This window comes from Ceratotherium simum, chromosome 37, assembly GCF_057802395.1.
Source record: "Ceratotherium simum simum isolate JZ-2026a chromosome 37, ASM5780239v1, whole genome shotgun sequence".
Classification (NCBI taxonomy): domain Eukaryota; kingdom Metazoa; phylum Chordata; class Mammalia; order Perissodactyla; family Rhinocerotidae; genus Ceratotherium; species Ceratotherium simum.
Genome location: NC_141936.1, coordinates 12,305,350 through 12,325,871, shown reverse-complemented (window position 1 = coordinate 12,325,871; position 20,522 = coordinate 12,305,350).

Genomic DNA, 20,522 nt, shown 5'->3' with positions numbered 1-20,522 from the left:
AGTTCCAATGTAAACTCTGTGACTGATTTTAAATTTGTGACATTTAGTTGAAAGTTATCTAAGTGTTGTACTAAATTTATAAATGATCCCTGAATGATATGTGAATTTAAATTTTACAGTTCATTTAATTTATGAGATTTAATGTGATTTTTTAAATATTGGGAAATTTTGCTTGTAAAGTCAGGGCTGAGGAAATTTCATTAAATTAAAAGTGGGACCAATTAATTAAGGGAATTTAGTCAGTTTAACTTGAGTTGATAAATATTAATCAAGGATGCTTTTGAAAGTAACTGTTAAAATTTACTAAATTTATAAGTAGAATACTATTTGTACAGTATACTTCAGGCTCAAGGCAAATTAAGTTTTTGAATTTGTAACATAAATAAGTTGAATATTTAAGTTTCAGATATGCTAAATGAGTAAGTTCTAGAGATGTGCTGTATAACATAGTGCCTATAGTTAAGAGTACTATATCGTACACTTCAAAATTTGTGAAGAGCGTGTATCTCATGTTAAGTATTCTAACCAAATATACAGAAAATTAAAAACAAAAGCAAAAAAACCCCAAAGGAACACAAGGAGACTCTGAGAAGTGCTGGACATGTTCATGATCTTCATTGTGTTGATGGTATCATGGGTGTTTGCATAAGTCCAAACTCATCAAGTTGTACACATTAAATATGAGCAGTTCTTTTTATATAAATTATACAATTATATATAAAAAAATCCTATGTATGGCAGTAGCCCTGAGCCCCCGACGTGACTACTTTCCCATTAGGTGGGAGACCCCACAGGGCTACTGTGATCCCAAGGAGTGATCCAGGCTTGGACAGGCACAGCTGACAGGGACTGTGGCAGTGGGCTCAGATTACACAGCTCCTGCCCCCCCAAGTGGCAACAGATGGAACCTGCATCCAGAAACTATCACTATGCGCTGGCACAAATCCACTCTATCAAATGGTATAAAGAAATTTATTAATACTCCAGAACAGAAGGAAAAAGACAAACACCCAGAAACCAATCTTGAAGGCATGGAAATCTATGATCTAAATGACAAAGAATTCAAGACAGCCATCATAAGAAAACTCAATGTGCTACAAGAGAATTCTGAAAGACAGTTCAATGAAATCAGGAACCAAATTACTGAACAGAGAGTATTCTTCACAAAAGAGATCAAAACTATAAAGAAAAACCAAACAGAATTGTTAGAGATGAAAAACACAATGGATAAGACAAAGAAAAATCTGGAGTCCTTAAACAACAAGGCTGATGATATGAAGGATAGAATTAGCAATCTGGAGGATAGGAACACAGAAATGCATCAGATGGAGGAGGAGAGAGAACTTAGACTAAAAAGAAATGAAGAAATTCTCTAAGAAATATCTGACTCAATCAGAAATGCAACATAAGGGTTATAGGTATTCAAGAGGGAGAAGGGAGGGAAAAAAGGGCAGAGAGCTTCTTCAAATAAATAGTAACTGAGAACTTCCCAAACCTGGAGACAGAGTTGGAATTACATGTAAAAGAAGTCAATAGGACTCCTAATTACATCAATGTAAAAAGACCTTCTCTAAGGCATATATTAGTAAAGCTGGCTAAAGTCAACGATAAAGAAAAAATATTAAGGGCAGCAAGGCAGAAGAGAATAACCTATAAAGGAAGCCCTATCAGGCTTTCAGGGGATTTTTCAGCAGAAAACTTACAGGCTAGGAGAGAGTGGAATGATATATTTGAAATTTTGAAAGACAAAATCTTTCAGCCAAGAATACTATATCCAGTGAAAATATCCTTCAGATATGATGGATAAATAAAAACAGTCCTGGATAAACAAAAGCTGAGGGAGTTCATTGCCACAAGACCTCTCTTACAAGATTTGATCAAGAAAGCCCTCATACATGAAAAAAAAAGGAAGAAAAGGTTTACAAAGCTTTGAGTAAGCAGATAAATAGGCAGACAAAATCAGAAATTGCAACTCTATATCAGAACAGAATAGCAAACACTTGATTATAACTTGAAAGATACAGGAAAAGAAAACATCCAAAATAAATATTATCACTTCATTTTAACCACAAATTCACAACACATAATGGAATAAGTTGTGAAAACAACAACTTAGAAGGGGAAAAGGAAAGGGATGAAACCTACTTAAAGTAAGGGAACAAGAGGCTATCAGGCAATGGACTATCTCATCTACCAGGTCTTTTATACGCACTGAACAGTAACCACCAAACAAAAAATAAGATCAAAGACACAAATGATAAATAAAGAGAAAACCATCATAGAGAGCCACTGGACTGAATTAGCAGTCCAAAATACATGGGACAAGAAACAAAGGAAAGACATAACAACTGAAAAACAAGAGATAAAATGGCAGCATTAAGAACTCATATATCTATAATCACTCTAAATGTAAATGGATTGAATTCCCCAATTAAAGACACAGAGTGGCTGAATGGACTAAAAAGCAAGACCCAACAATTTTCTGCCTCTAGGAAACACATCTCAGCTCTAAAGACAAACACAGGCTCAGAATGAAAGGATGGAGGATGATACTCCAAGCTGATGGCAAACAAAAGAAAGCAAGTGTTGCCATACTTATATCAGACAAAGTAGACTTCAAGATAAAAAAGGTAATGAGAGACAAAGAGAGGCAACATATAATGATAAAAGGGACACTCCACCAAGAAGACATTATACTTGTAAATATATATGCACCCAACACAGAAGCACGAAAGTATGTGAAGCAACTGTTAACAAACCTAAAAGGAAATATTAATAACAACACAATAATGATAGGGGATCTTAATACCCCACTTACACCAATGGATAGATCATCCAGACAAAAAGTCAATAAGAAAATAGTGGACTTAAAGGAAAAACTAGAACAGATGGACTAAATAGATATATAGAGAACGCTCCATCCCAAAAGAAGAGATTACACATTCTTCTCAAGCATGCATGGAATATTCTCAAGGATAGACCATGTGTTGGGAAATAAGGCAAACCTCTACAAATTTAAGAAGATTGAAATCATAACAAACATCTTTTCAGACCATAATGCTATGAAACTAGAAATAAACTACAAGAAAAAAACTGGGAAAGTGACAAAGATATGGAGACTAAACAACACGCTACTGAACAACCAATCGATCATTGAAGAAATTAAAGGAGAAATCAAAGAATATCCGGTGACAAAGGAAAATACACCATACCAACTCATATGGGATGCAGCAAAAGTGGTCTTGGGAGGGAAATTCATAACAATACAGGCCCACATTAACAAACAAGAAAAATCCAAAATAAGCAATCTCATGCTACACCTAACAGAATTACAAAAAGAGGAACAAACAAAGCCCCAAATCAGCATAAGGAGGGAAATAATAAAAATTAGAGCAGAAATAAATGAAATTGAAACCAAAAATACAGTAGAATGGATCAATGAAACAAAAAGCTGGATCTTTGAGAAGATAAACAGAATTGAAAAACCCTTAGCCAGACTCACTAAGAAAAAAAGAGAGAAGGCTCAAAAAATAAAATTAGAAATGAAAGAGGAGAAATTACAATGGATACCACAGAAATACAAAGGATTATAAGAGAATACTATGAAAAACTATATGCCAACAAATTGGACAATCTAGAAGAAATGGATAAATTTTTAGACTCATATAACCTCCAAAACTGAATCAAGAAGAAATAGAGAACCTGAAAAGACCAATCACATGTAAAGAGATTGAAACAGTAGTCAAAAACCTCCCAAAAAATAAAAGTCCAGGACCAGATGGCTTCTCTGGAGAACTTTACCAAACATTCAAATAAGAATTAAACCTATCCTTCTCAAACTATTCCAAATAATAGAGGAAGATGGAACACTTCCTAACACATTCTATGAGGCCAACATCACCCTGATACCAAAGTCAGACAAGGACAAAACAAAGAAGGAAAATTACAGGCTAATATTGCTGATGAACATAGATGCAAAAATCCTCAACAAAATATTGGCAAACTGAATACAGCAATACATTAGAAAGATCATACACCACAATCAAGTGGGATTTATATCAGGGACGCAGGGATGGTTCAACATCTGCGAATCAATCAATGTGATACACCACAGGAACAAAACAAGGAATAAAAACCACATGATCATCTCAATAGATGCAGAGAAGGCATTTGAAAAGATCCAACATCCATTTATGATAAAAACTCTCAACGAAATGGGTATAGAAGGAAAACACCTCAACATGATAAAGGCCATATATGACAAACCCACAGCCTACATCATACTCAACGGGGAAAAACTGAAAGCCATTCCTCTGAGAACAGGAACAAGACAAGACACCACTCTTATTCAACATAGTTCTGGAGGTTTTGGCCAGAGCAACTAGGCAAGAAAAAGGAATAAAAGGAATCCAAATAGGCAACAAACAAGTGAAACTCTTGCCATTTGCAGATGACATGATTTTATATCTAGAAAACCCTAAAGAATCCAATGGAAAACTATTAGAAGTAATCAACAACTACAGCGAAGTTGCAGGGTACAAAATCAACTTACAAAAATCAGTTGCATTTCTGTACTGTAATAAGGAACTAACAGAAAGAGAACTCAAGAAGACAATCCCATTTACAATCATAACAAAAAGAATATTTAACCCAAGGAGGTGAGAGACCTATACAATGAAAACTATAAGACGTTATTGAAAGAAATCGATGATGACATAAGGAAATGGAAAGATATCCCATGCACATGGATTGGAAGAATAAACATAGTTAAAATGTCCATACTACCTAAAGCAATCTACAGATTCAATGCAATCCCCATCACAATCCCAATGACATTCTTCACAGAAATAGAACAAAGAATCCTAAAATTCATATGGGGCAACAAAAGACCCCAAATAGCTAAAGCAATCCTGAGAAAAAAGAACAAAGCTGGAAGCATCACAATCCCTGACTTCAAAATATACTGCCAAGCTATAGTAATGAAAACAGCATGATACTGGTACAAAAACAGACACACAAATCAACAGAACAGAATTGAAATCCCATAAATAAAACCTCACATCTACGGGCAGCTAATCTTCGACAAAAGAGCAAAGAATATACAATGGAGAAAGGAAAGTCTCTTCAATAAATGGTGCTGGGAAAACTGGACAGCCACTTGCAAAAGAATGAATGTAGACCATCTGCTTTTGCCATACACAAAAATTAACTCAAAATGGATCAAAGACCTGAAGGTAAGACCTGAAACTGTAAAACTCCTGGAAGAAAATGTAGGCAGTACACTATTCATCATTGGTCATAAAGGTATCTTCTTGAATTCCATGTCTACCGAGGCAAGGGAAACAAAAGAAAAAATAAACAAGTGGGTCTTCATCAGACTAAAGAGCTTCTGCAAGGCAAATGAAACCAGTATCAAAATGAAGACAACCCACCAGCTGGTAGAAAGTATTTGCAAATCATATATCCAAGAAGGGGTTAATCTCTGTAATATATAAAGAACTCACACAACTGAACAACAAAAACACAAACAACCTGATCAAAAAATGGGCAGAGGATATGAACAGACAGTTTTTCAAGAAAGATATACAGATGACCAATAGGCATATGAAAAGATGTTCAACATCACTACTCACCAGGGAAATGTAAATCAAAACTACACAAAGATATCACCTTACACCCATGAGAATGGCTATAATCACCGAGACAAAATATAACAATTATTGGAGAGGTTTTGGAGAAAACAGAACCCTCATTCACTGCTGGTGGGAATGCAAACTGATGCAGCATCTATGGAAAACACTATGGAGACTCCTGAAAAAATTAAAAATAGAAATACCTTATGATCCAGCAATCCGACTTCTGGGTATTTATCCAAAGACCTTCAAATCAACAATCCAAAGAGGCTCATGTACCCCTATGTTCATTGCAGCATTATTCACTATACCCAAGATGTGGAAGCAACCCAAGTGTCCATCAACAGATGATTGGATAAAGATGTGGTATATATATACAATGGAATACTACTCAGCCATAAAACAGGACAAAATTGTCCCATTTGCAACAACATGGATGTACCTGGAGGGTATTATGTTAAGTGAAATAAGCCAGACAGAGAAAGACAAACACTGTATGACCTGTCTCATATGTGGAATATAAACTAACATGTAGAGAGGACAGTTTGGTGGTTACCAGGGGGAAGGGAGTTTGGGGGTGGGCACAAGGGGTGAAGGGGTGCATTTATGTGGTGACTGACAAATAATGTACAACTGGAATCTCACAATGTTATAAACTATTATGACATCAATAAAAAAATCAACTTAGTAAAAAAGAAAGGGAAGTGGGAGAAAATTATTAAATTATTATTCAGTAAGGCAAAAGAAAAATCCTAAGTAATGCTTGAATATAATTTTGTATACAAATATCACGTATGGATGTAAAAATATAGTTGTAATACAACAACTGTTATTATCTCTAAAGCAGATTTAGGATAGAAACTGAAAATCATAAATTCTATAATTTTTGTTATTAGCATAACAAAAATACTGATTTCTTTGTATTATATATTGCATATTTTGAATGATCCATGTGTTTCTGCTATTTTTAAATGTTTCTATTTCAATATTTTTATATTTCTAGAACTATAAATATTCCTATTCAATATTTTTCAATTAATTCACTCAACAAGCATTTCTTAAATACTTGATGGGTGTGTGGGTTGAAGGCAAAAAATAAGGCGGTCGTTGTCAACATAATATTGAGCTTGATAGAGGAGCAATCAGAGAATTTGCTAGGCTCCCCCCACCCCCTTCAGGACACCACTATAATCCAACTGTTATAGAGGGGTTGGTGTTTCTTTCAGGGTCACATCAGATTGTGACTTCAACCTGCTTCATCTGTTGACATTATTCTGCACCATGTCCAGCAGGAGAGAGAGACTGCTGAATATATAAGGGCCTATCATGTTTTAGGAAGTTTGAGATGCATCTACAGAGGCTAAACCAGGAGTCTTTATTAACATAATTAACAACTGGCTTGGCTTGGGAACTGGCCAATCAGAGCAGACCCAGATTTGCTGCCAAATTAGTCCTTAGGGATTCATTACTGTGCCAGACATTAACTCTTGAGATGCTGCATTGTGGGGAGGTGCTGGAGAAATGGCTGGGGTGACTAGGGTGATGATGGGGCACTTGCAGATTTAGGGGCATATGTTATTTGCCAACTGTTACGAAAGTTGAAACATATTTTTACAACAAGCAGGTTGATACCACTGCATTCTAGCAGTGCTAGATTAAGCCATTGCTACGGAATTCTGCCTCTCTCCTACTTCTATGAGGTACCATCGCATCACAGGAAGGCAAAATGACATAAATTCTTGTTTAAGAAATAATATTTCTTATATTAATTAGAAGAATGATGCCCGACCTTAGAAACAACCACGCTATTATGCTTAAGAGTCTTAGGTTTTATTGCTCCTCCAACCTTGGGTACGTGAGCCTTACAGGAAGGAGACCTTCACAAGCTCTGCTTTTAATGGCTCCACTCTCTGACATGTAGAGAGAGATGCTAGTGTGCATTGAACTTCTTTACTCTGCATTTCCCACCCAAAGGGGTTAGAGCCACAGAGGGATATAGTCAAGTGCAAAAAATGGCATTGATGAAATGTTAGTGGGTAAAAGCTGATGGCTTGGGCCGGCCCCATGGCTTAGCGGTTAAGTGCACGCTCTCCGCTGCTGGCAGCCCAGGTTTGGATCCTGGGTGCGCACCGATGCACCGCTTCTCCGGCCATGCTGAGGCCGCATCCCACATACAGCAACTAGAAGGACGTGCAGCTATGACATGCAACAATCTACTGGGGCTTTGGGGGGAAAATAAATAAAACCTTTAACAAAAAAAAAAAGCTGATGGCTAGTATTAATGGTTAGTAATTTTATTTTTAGCTTATTTTTAAAATTTACACGCTGCAAAATTCACATTTTTGATATACAGTTTTATAAATTTTAATAAAAGCATAAAATCAGATAACTACCAAAACAATCAGGAAACAAAACAGTTCTTTCAAATAAAAAACTTGCCTCATGCTATTCCTTTGTCATCAAACCTTACCCCTGGAAACTATTGATCTGTTCTTCATCATTGGTGTTTTTACGTTTCCAGAGTGTCATATAAGTGAAATCATACAGTACGTAAATTTTGTAGTCACTTAATCATCATTCCTCTCCATGTAATGTTTCATTTTTTTGGTCTGCTTTTAAGATTTTTCTTTATATTGATTTTCAGTAGTTCAGTTATGATGTATCTGGGTGTGGTTTCTTTGAGTTTAATCTAGTTGAGATTTGCTGAGTTTCTTGTGTTTGTAGAATTATGTCTTTCACCAAACTTGGAAGTTTTCAGACATTATTTCATCAAAAATTCTTTGCATACCAATCTCTTTCTCTTCTTCTGGGATTCTAATAACAACATGTGTGTTTGATCTTTTGATATTATGCTACAAGTCTCTGAGGCTCTCTCCATTATTTTCCAAACTGTTTTTTCTTTCAGATTAAGTGATTTATATTCATCCATAACTCTAAGTTCACTGACTCTTTCTTATGTCCTCTCCATTCTGTTACACCACCTCAATGAATTTTTAAATTTCCAGCATTGTTTCTTTCTCAGTAATAAAATTGGCATTTTGTTCTTTTCTATAGTTTCTAGTTGTTTCCTGAGAACTACTATTTTTCCATTTGTATCAAGAGTGCTTACATTACTTCATGGCCCCCGGGTATAATAGTTGCTTCAAAGTCTTTGTTGGATAATTCCAACATCTGGGCCTATCAGTCATACTTCAAGCTTTGATTTCCCTCCCAAATATGCCTGCTTTTAATTACTTTTTCGAGCTCTCAGATTCTGCCTTATTTAATCTTTCCAGAATTTTCAGTTGTAATCAGTGGAAGAGATAGGGTTGGTTGCACTTCCATCTTAACCAGGTCGAGAAGTTGGTATTGTTTTATTTTGTCTCTGCCAGACTAATTTCTGGAATCTGCCTCCAAGTAAGGATACAAAGTCAAAGAACAAGGTATATGACATCATTGTTTTGTCATGGCTGTTCGGTATTAGGGATATCTTAGTGCAGTGCCAAATACACTGCGCCTTATTTTAAAGGAATGCTCACCACAGCTATCTTTACCAATTACTAGGGATTAATCTTTTTCTGATTCTGCTCCTGCCTCTCAGGTGAGCCTCTTGTTTCCTTGTGTTTTCCCTAAGTCCCTAATTTCATACCATATCTGAAGTCACCTGTCCCCGAGTGTCATGCTAACCCTGAACCCCATCTCCATCCTATCTTCAGACCTCATCTTACATATGATTCTCATTCCTTTCCTGAAATCATCTCATTTTTTTGTTTTAACTCTTCCTAAGCCTCATCTTATTTCTTGTCCCATTTGTTCTCTTCATTTGCCCTTGACACAAGTGTTCATTCTAGGAAGAAAATTTGTTGTGCATATTACGTAGTTACTCAGACACACAAAGCAATGTTTCTACACTTTTATATACCTGGACAAAAATCAGTATTTTAATTTGAAACCGCCATTAACATAAGAATAAGAAGTCTCTTTACTTTTATGCATCAACTGTCTGTTATGCTGTTACTATTGCTGAATTTACAGCTGAAATTATCAGATTGAATACAGTAATGGTAACAGTTTGTGGTTAATTTGTTTTTCTTGTTTTTTTTTCCAGTGGTAACAATAAGATACTATAATTATGTTTACTGTAAAAACATACTTGAGTATCTTTCTTTTACTGCAAGCGAAATGGTTCACTGAGTTGTTGCCTAATTAGAACAGTTATTTGGGTCTCTGCCAAGGCACTAAGTTGGATTTTCTTCAGCTCAGGCTGCTGTACAAAAATACCATAGACTTGGTGGCTTAAACAGCAAACATTTATTTTTCACAGTTCTGGAGGCTGGAAGTCCCAGATCAGGGTGCAAACATGGTCCAGTTCTGGGGAGAGCTTGCTTCCTGGCTGGTGAATAGCTCCCTTCTTGCTGTATCCTCACATGGCCAAAAGAAGGAGCTCTAGTCTCTTTCTCTCCTTATAAAGAGGCTAATCACAGCATGGAAGCTGTACTCTCTTGACCTTGTCTAAACCTAAGTAACTGCCAAAGGTCTCACCTCCAAATACCAACCCATTGGAGGTTAGAGTTTCACATACAGATTTTGTGGCGATGCAAACTTAGTCCGTAACAGTCCTTAGCTCCTTGTGACAAACATGCAATGCCTGGAAAATGAAGTAGAAGGTGAGGTATAAATGTTCTCAACAGCACACTCAAGATAACATAATCTGTAAATTGAAGTCCTTGGCTTATTATTTAAATCAGCTTAGCTGCTCAGAATGATGATCAAACATTGAGTTACTTCTGAAAAGTTGTAAAATTTACTTATTTAATTTTTTTCCTTCTTAGGGAACATTAAAACAGTGTAGGTTAAGATGTTAATTAGAAGAATACAAATACTTGATTAGAGAGATGGATTTTCTGAAACAACTTCTTTTATCCTTAGGTAAAGATTCAAATTTTACAGAGGAAAAAGTCACTTAGTAGGAATATTCAATACATGTGATCTATTCTATTTTTAAATTTTAGAAAAAGCAGTAAGTTTGTCAGATCTTAAAAAATTGTTTTTAGTCATAAATTGTATTTAGAAGGTAGCTTGGCATTTTATTATATTAAGCATGACAATATACAAAGCTGAAAAGAAAACATAAATAATTGGTGTTTGGGAAAATAATGTTTACAGAAATTCTTTTATGAAAATTCATGGTAATTCCATTTGGTAAATGTAGCAGAATCAACAGTCTAATTAAATGTGACACTCATTAAGCAGATGATTATTAAAATATTGCATAGAGACACATTAGTTTTCTGTGTACTTTGTGTTTTAGTGAACTAAATAATGTTAAATTCACTGTTTTATTTATTTTCCATTTTTTCTTCAAAACAATTTAAATATAAGAAACAAAACATTACAGATACATTTGAAGTTTCTTTTGGTTCCTTTCCAACATCCACTGCCTCCTCCTTCACCAGATGCCACTGATTTAATTGATTTGATATTTATCATCCCAAATTTTTTAAAAAAATTACTATGTAATAAAATGTTGATTTCTCTGCTTTTAAAAATTTTACAAATGATATTATTGAAAATAGATCATTGTAGTTCTTCCTTTTTTCACTTTGTACTTACTTTATTGCAAGATGTCCATACTATATATGTCCATATATGTCTAGTTTATTGATTTTAACTGTCTACATTATTCCATTATGTAAACATCTCGTATTTCAGTTATTCATTCTCCTGCTCAAGCATATTTAGGTTACTTCCAAATTTTCACTATTCCAACAATGCCGCAGTGAGTGTATTTTTGTACACGTATGAGAATATCTTGGGTTATGTACTTAGAAATGGATTCTGAATGAGTCATTTTGGCAGAATGAATTGTTCTCTCCCATATCTGTGGTTCCTCCTCATTTCCAAGACTTCTTTGCCAGTTGGGTTGTCATATAACTGAGTTCTGGCCAAAGGAATATGTGTGGAAGTAATAGAAGCCACTTTCCTGCGGGCTCCTTAGAAATTTTGTGCACATTTCTCTTGCATTCTTTTTGTTCATTGGGCAGCTAAGTGGAGATTTAGGTAGAGGACTTTAAAGAAGCCTAAAATAGGATGCAAGAGAGTGAGGATCATTTAATTATTTATAGTTTCCACTTTTACACACACACACACACACACATACACACACACACAGAGCCTTAAAGTAAACACTTCCCCACATCCTCACTGCTGTAACCCCAGTCCAAGACATCAAGCTGTCAATATCATCCACCTAAACCGTGTAACAGCTACTTGTCCTTCTGCACTGCAAACTCCACACAGTAGCCCTAGCGAACTTACTCTCTCGAAGATCCCTTCACTCCCTGCATAAAATTCTTCAGTTATTTTTCATTTCAAATGACATATCATAGTCACCCAAACTCCACAGTTTACGTTACCGTTCACTCTTGGTGTTGCACTTCTATGGGTTTGGACAAATGTATAACGACATATATCCATCATTATGGTATCATACAGAATATTTTCACTGCCTTAAAAATTCTGTGTGCTCCACCTGTTAATCACCCCTCCCACCTTCTGGCAACCACTGATCTTTCTAATGTCTATGTAGTTTTGCCGTTTCTAGAATATCTTATAGTTGGAATCATACAGCATGTAGCCTTTGCAAATTGGCTTCTTTCACTTAGTAACATGCATTTAAGGTTCCTTCCTGTTTTTTCCATGGCTTGATAACTCATTTCTTTTTAGTACTGAATAATATTTCATTGTCTGGGTGTACCATAGTTTATTTATCCATTCACCTTCTGAGGGACATCTTGGTATCTTGGTTGCTTCCAAGTTTTGGCAACTATGAAGAAAGCTGTTATAAATATCTGTGTGTAGGTTTTGTGTGAATGTAAGTTTTCAACTCCTTTGGGTAAATACTAAGGAATGCAGTTGCTGGATCTTATGGTAAGAGTACACTTAATTTTGTAAGAAGCTGCCAAACTGTCTTCCCAAGTGGCTGTTCCATTTGCATTCCTACCAACAGCGAATGAGAGTTCCTGTTGCTCCATATCCTTTGCAGCATTGGACATCATTGGTCCAGAATTTGGCCATTCTAATGGGTAGAATGCAACTTTCACAAGTTTTCTTGTTTTATCTATCTAGAACTTTCTATGGCTCATGTTGGATATTCTACAAATATTACTCATATGAAAGAAAGAATAAAGAATGAATCTAAATCTCTCTCTCTCTCTCAGAAAAACCATCCCTGATCAAGCTAGCTAGAGCAGCTCCCACCTTACTCATTTCCTATCATATATTCTGTAGTACTTATTGATATCTAAACCATTGTATTTATTAAAATATGTTTGTTGGCTTTCCCCACTAGAATGCAAGCTCCTTGAGAATAGAGGTTAAGTCTTATAATGACACTATTTCTAACTCCTAGAATGGTGCATGGATCTTAGAAGATGCTCAACAATTATCACTTGACAGTTGACTTTTTTTATTGATATCATAATAGTTTATAACATTGTGAACTTTTAGTTGTACATTATTATTTGTCAGTCAGCATATAAATGTGTCCCTTCACCCCTTGTGCCCACCCCCCAACTACCTTCCCCCCTGGTAACCACCAAATTGTTCTCTCTGTCCGTGTGTTAGTTTATCTTCCACGTCTGAGTGAAATCATGCAGTGTTTGTCTTTCTCTGTCTGGCTTATTTCACCTAGCATAATACCCTCCAGGTCCATCCATGTTGATGCAAATGGGAAAATTTTGTCTTTTTATGGCTGAGTAGTATTCTATTGTGTATATATATATATATATATACCACATCTTCTTTATCCAATCATCAGTCAAGGAACACTTAGGTTGCTTCCACATCTTGGCTGTAGTGAATAATGCTGCAATGAACATAGGGGCACATAAGCCTCCTTGGATTGTTGATTTCAGGTTCTTTTGATAGATATCCAGTAGTGGGATCATAAGGTATTTCTATTTTTAATTTTTTGAGGAATTTCCATACTGTTTTCCATAGAGGCTGCACCAATTTGCAACCCCACCGGCAGTGAGTGAGAGTCTCCTTTTTGCCACAACTTCTCTAATATTTGTTATTTTTCATCTTGGTGATTATAGCCATTCTAACGGGTATAAAGTGATATTTTAGTGTTGTTTTGATTTGCATTTCCCTGATGATTTGTGATGCTGAACATCTTTTCATATGCCTATTGGCCATCTGTATATCTTCCTTGGAAAAATGTCTGTTCATATTCTCTGCCCATTTTTTGATTAGGTTTTTTGTGCTTTTGTTGTTCAGTTGTGTGAGTTCTTTATATATCACAGAGATTAACCCCTTGTTGGATATATGATTTGCAAATACTTTCTACCAGCTGGTGGGTTGTCTTTTCATTTTGATTCTGGTGTCATTTGCCTTGCAGAAGCTCTTTAGTCTGATGAAGTCCCACTTGTTTATTTTTTCTTTTGTTTCTCTTGTCCACGTAGACATGGAATTCAAAAAGATCCTTCTCTGACCAATGTCAAAAAGTGTACTGCCTATATTTTCTCCCAGGAGTTTTATAGTTTCAGGTCTTACCTTCAAGTGTTTGATCCATTTTGAGTTAATTTTTGTGTATGGCGAAAGAAGGTGGTCTGCTTTCATTCTTTTGCATGTGGTGTCCAGTTTTCCCAGCACCGTTTATTGAAGAGACCTTCCTTTCTCCATTGTATGTTCTGAGCTCCTTTGTTGAAGATTAGCTGTCCATAGATGTGTGGTTTTAATTCTGGGCTTTCAATTCTGTACCATTGATCTGTATGTCTGTTTTTGTGCCAGTACAATGCTGTTTTAATTATTATAGCCTTGTAGTATATTTTAAAGTCAGGGATTGTGATGCCTCCAGCTTTGTTCTTTATTCTCAGGATTGCTTTGGCTATTCGGGTCGCTTGTTGCCCCATGTGAATTTTAGTATACTTTGTTCTATTTCCGTGAAAAATGTCATTGGGATTCTCATTGGGATTGCATTGATTCTGTAGATTGTTTTAGGTAGTGTGGACATTTTAACCATGTTTATTCTTCCAATCCATGTGCATGGGATATCTTTCCATTTCTTTATGTCCTCATCGATGTCTTTCAATAATGTCTTATAATTTTCATTGTATAGGTATGTCACCTCCTTGGTTAAATATATTACTAGATATTTTCTTCTTTTTGTTTTGATTATAAATGGGATTGTGTTCTTGAGAATGTCTTCTGTTAGTTCCTTATCAGAGTACAGAAATGCAACTGATTTTTGTAAGTTGATTTTGTAACCAGTGACATTGCTGTAGTTGTTGATTATTTCTAATAGTTTTCCATTGGATTCTTTAGGATTTTCTATATATAAAATCATTTCGTCTGCAAACGGCGAGAGTTTCACTTCTTCATTGCCTATTTGGATTTCGTTTATTCCTTTTTCTTGCCTCATTGCTCTGGTCAAAACCTCCAGTACTATGTTGAATAAATTCAAGTGGTGAGAGTGGGCACCCTTGTCTTGTTCCTATTCTCAGAGGAATGGCTTTTAGTTTTTCCCCATTGAGTATGATGTTGGCTGTGGGTTTGTCATATATGGCCTTTATCATGTTGAGGTACTTTCCTTCTATACCCATTTTGTTGAGAGTTTTTATCATAAATGGATGGTGTATCCTGTCAAATGCCTTCTCTGCATCTATTGAGATGATCATGTGGTTTTTATTTCTCATTTTGTTAATGTGGTATATCATATTGATTGATTTGCAGATTTTGAACCATCCCTGTGTCCCTGATACAAATCCCACTTGATCTTGGTGTCTGATCCTTTTAATGTATTGCTGTATTCAGTTTGCCAATATTTTGTTGAGGATTTTTGGGAGGTTTTTGATTACTGTTTCAATCTCTTTACTTGTGATTGGTCTGTTCAGATTCTCTATTTCTTCTTGATTCAGTTTTTGGAGGTTGTATGATTCTAAGAATTTATCCATTTCTTCTAGATTGCCGAATTTGTTGGCATATAGTTTTTCACAGTATTATTTCTGTGGTATCTATTGTACTTTCTCCTCTTTCATTTCTAATTTTATTTATTTGAGCCTTCTCTCTTTTTTTCTTAGTGAGTCTGGTTAAGGGTTTGTCAACTTTGTTTATCTTCTCAAAGAAGCAGCCGTTTGTTTCATTGATCCTTTCTACTGTTTTTTTGGTTTCAATTTCGTTTATTTCTGCTCTAATTTTTGTTATTTTCCTCCTCCTGGTTACTTTGGGCTTTGTTTGTTCTTCTTTTTCTAATTCTGTTAGGTGTAGTTTAAGGTTGGTTACTGGGAATTTTTCTTGTTTGTTAAGGTAGGCCTGTATTGCTATGAGTTTCCCTCTCAGGACTGCTTTAGCTGCATCACATATGAGTTGGTATGGTGTATTTTCATTTTCATTTGTGTCCGGATATTTTTTGATTTCTCCTTTAGTTTCTTCAATGATCTATTGGTTGTTCAGTAGCATGTTGTTTAGTCTCCAGATCTTTGTCACTTTCCCAGTTTTTATCTTGTAGTTGATTTCCAGTTTCACAGCTTTATGGTCAGAAAAGATGCTGGATATGATTTCAGTTCTTCTTAAATTTATAGAGGCTTGTCTTGTTTCCCAACATGTGGTCTATCTTTGAGAATGTTCCATGCATGCTTGAGAAGAATCTGCTGTGTTTGGATGGAGTGCTCTCTATATATCTATTAAGTCCATCTCATCCAGTTTTTAGTTTAAGTCCACTATTTCCTTATTGACTTTCTGTCTGGGTGACCTATCCATTGATGTAAGTGGGGTGTTAAGATCCCCTACGATTATTGTGTTGTTGTTAATATCTCCTTCTAGGTTTGTTAATAGTTTCTTTATATACTTTGGTGCTTCTGTGTTGGGTGCATATACATTTATAAGTGATATGTCTTCTTGGTGGAGTGTCCCTTTTATCATTATATATTTCTGCTCTTCGTTTCTCATTACCTATTTTACCTTGAAGTCTACTTTATCTGATATAAGTATGGCAACACCTGCTTTCTTTTGTTTGTCATTAGCTTGGAGTATTGTCTTCCATCCTTTCACTCTGAGCCTGTGTTTGTCTTTAGAGCTGAGATGTGTTTCTTGGAGGCAGCATATTGTTGGATCTTGTTTTGTAATCCATCCCACAACTCTGTGTCTTTTTTTTGTGTGTGTGAGGAAGATCAGCCCTGTGCTAACATCTGCCAATCTTCCTCTTTTTTTTGCTGAGGAAGACCGGCCCTGCGCTAACATCCGTGCCCATCTTCCTCCACTTTATATGGGACGATGCCACAGCATGGCTTGCCAAGCGGTGAGTCTGTGCATGCCTGGGATCCGAATCAGCAAACCCTGGGCCGCTGCAATGGAGTGCGTGCACTTAACCACTTGCACCACCAGGCTGGCCCCACACTCTGTGTCTTTTGATGGGAGAATTCAGTACATTTACATTTAGAGTGATTATTGCTATATGAGAGCTTATTGTTGCTATTTTATAGCTCATTTTCCAGTTCTTGTGCATTTGCTTTGTTTCTCTTCCCGTCTGTTTCAGACTACCAATTCAGTTTAGTAGCTCTGTATGATGGTTTTCTTAGCTTTCTCTTTATTTATCGCATGTGTCTCTGTTCTGTTTGTTTGTTTAGTGATTACCATGAGGTCTGTATAAAAAATCTCATCCATGAGATAGTCCATTTTCTGATGGCCTCTTGTATCCTTAGAGTAAGTCAATTCTATCTCTTTCCTCTTCCCCTTCTAAGTTATTATTGTCACAATTTATTCCACCTTGTGTTGTGAATTTGTGTTTAAAGTGATGAGGTTGTATTTATTTATTTTTGGTGTTTTTCCTTCCCTTAATCTTTGATGTTATAATTGTTTGCTAACCTATTCTGATAGAGAGCTGCAATTTTTCTGATTTTTCTACCTATTTTTCTCCTTGTTCAAAGTTTTGTATCCCCTTTCTCTTTTTTTTTTTTTTCCTTTTTTCAGGCATGAAGGCCTTCTTGAGCATTTCTTGTACTGGGGGTCTTTGGGCAATGAACTCCCTTAGCTTTTGCTTATGTGGGATAGGTATTATTTCCCCATCACATCTGAAGGATATTTTTGCTGGATAGAGTATTCTTGGCTCAAAGGTTTTCTTTCAGAATTTTGAATATATCACTTGACAGTTGACTTTTCCCGCTCAGTGTTGATTGGTTATAATCTTTTGTTTAGACATGTTATCATTAATTATTACTCACTTGGGAATATGTATCTTTCATTTAAAGAATTATACAGCATATTTTGTATACATATTTAAATAGTTACTTGGAGTTAGTTCTATGTTTAAATTATTTCATCACTCTCCATTAGTCCTAACATATTACAAATTTCCCATTCTTCAATCCTAAATTTTGGTTCACTTCATGAGTAGCTGGAATAGTACTTTAAATGTTTATTTTTTGTTTTACCTTATATTATTCTTCTCTGGGAAGGGTACTAAATATCTATTCTGTTCCATTCCATTATTGTGAGGGCAAGGTGTAGGCCTGGACAATAGCTTGAGCAAGGACAGCATTAAGAGATGCTTGTGGGTTCCAGAACAGTGGAGTCCTTTATGCAGTTTCCTGAAATTACCCCACTAGGCAGCCCTAAGGCCATGGAGAGGAAAGCTGCTGATGTATCTGGCCAGAGGGAACTTAGGTGTCCTTGCAAAGTCACCCTGTCATAGGCCTGCCCAGGTGCAGCAAAATGATACTAGACCAGAGAAGACTATGAGCAGAGAGATAATAAATCCATCAGCAGTAACCTGTGCAGACTGACAACCAAGCCCCACTGAGGGTCATCTTGGAATTCTATGGCACAGTCCTTTCCTCAATTTATTTTTCCCATTTTCCAGTTTATAATAAGCAGCAAGAAGAAACCAGGAAACCCTTTCAACACTTTGATTGGAAATCCCCTTAAATCACCAAGTTTATTAGTCATATTTTTGCTTTCCACATAATTGCAGGTGACAGCATCAGTAAACTTTCTGCCCCTATAGAACAAGGATCTTCCTTCCTCTAGTGTTTGCAATAACATGGTTCTCACTTCCTTTTGAGCTCTCATTGATAATATCCTCAATGTCCACAATTTTACTGACATGTATTTTTACTAACATTCTATTCAAGTTTAGGCTTTCTCTAAGATGCTACTCAAAATCCTTTCAACCTCTGTCCTCTGTCTATCCTTCCAATCTTTATCCACTTTCTGGTTCCTAAGCTATTGCTAAATATTTAGGTATATGTTATGGCATTATGCCACTCCTCATACCAAAATTTATATTAGTTATCAATTTCTGTATAACATATCACCCCAAAATGCAGTGGCTTGAAACAACAACAATTATTGTCTCGCAGTTTCTGTGGGTCAAGAATCCAGTGTGGCTTACCTTGGTCTTCTGTGTCAGATTCTCTCATAGGCTGCAATCAAGGTGTCAGCTGGGGCTGCTTAATATGTAATTGGAGAAAGATCCACTTCTAAGCTCACTCACTTGATTGTTGGTGGAACTCATTTCCTCACTCAACACTGGACTGAGGAGGACCTTGGTTCATTGCTGGCTGTTGGCAGAGCCTACTCTCTGTTCGCTACCGCGTGGTCTCCTCTAAAGGTTAGCTCACAACATGGAAGCTTGTTTCATCAAATCAAGCAAGTGAGAAGGACACCATGGTGGGGCAATTCTCCTACAAGAGCTTTTGATTCCAGAGCCCGCAGTCTTAGTCATGACTCCATATGTTTTAGCTTTAGTATGTAAAATATCTAAAAGGGCTACTAAGATAGTTCCTCTCTCATACTTTTGTACTGAAGACTAAATGAGATAACGTGTTAAATAAATATAACAATATACAGTTAACACCTAATAAATGTGAGATATTTATTACTTTCTTGAAAAACCAGCATGAATTCTTTAAGAATACTTTTGGTAAATGAGAAAGTACATAGAAATGTCAGGACTACTGTCAAACAAGATATTAAAATGCTTTCTGAATCAAGATGAAAAATAGATGCAATCAAATTTTAATGCTAATTTTCCTGATTATGTTACAGTTCTTTTAAAAGGTTTTTTAAGTATGACATTTATGGTAACTGGTAAATAAAACAGTTAATATACTTAATTCTTGACCATGCTAGACAGCCATGCGTTTAAGGTAATGCCTTAATGTTTATTTTGGAACTTTTCTTTCAAAATATTTTTAATTTTCACTTCAAAATCAATGGGTTATTTTATATCACCATCAATAAGTGTATTTTTTTTTAATTTTTTGTTTATTGCAGTAACATTGGTTTATAACATTGTAAAAATTTCAGGTGTACATCATTGTACTTCTATTTCTGCATAGATTACATCATGTTCACCACCAAAATACTAATTACAACCCATCACCACACACATGTACCGAATTATCCCTTTCACCCTCCTCCCTCCCCCCTTCCCCTCTGGTAACCACCAATCCAATCTCTGTCCCTATGTGTTTGTTTATTGTTGTTATTATCTACTACTTAATGAAGGAAATCATACGGTATTTGACCTTCTCCCTCTGACTTATTTCACTTTGCATTATACCCTCAATGTCCATCCACGTTGTCACAAATGGCTGGATTTCATCATTTCTTATGGCTGAGTAGTATTCCATTGTGTATATATACCACATCTTCTTTATCCATTCGTCCCTTGATGGGGACTTAGGTTGCTTCCAAGTCTTGGCTATTGTGAATAACGCTGCAATGAACACAGGGGTGCATGTACCTTTGCAAATTGGTGTTTTCAAGTTCTTTGGATAAATACCCAACAGTGGAATAGCTGGATCATATGGTAGTTCTATCCTTGATTTGTTGAGAAATCTCCATACTGTTTTCCATAGTGGCTGCACCAGTTTGCACTCCCACCAGCAGTGTATGAGAGTTCCCTTC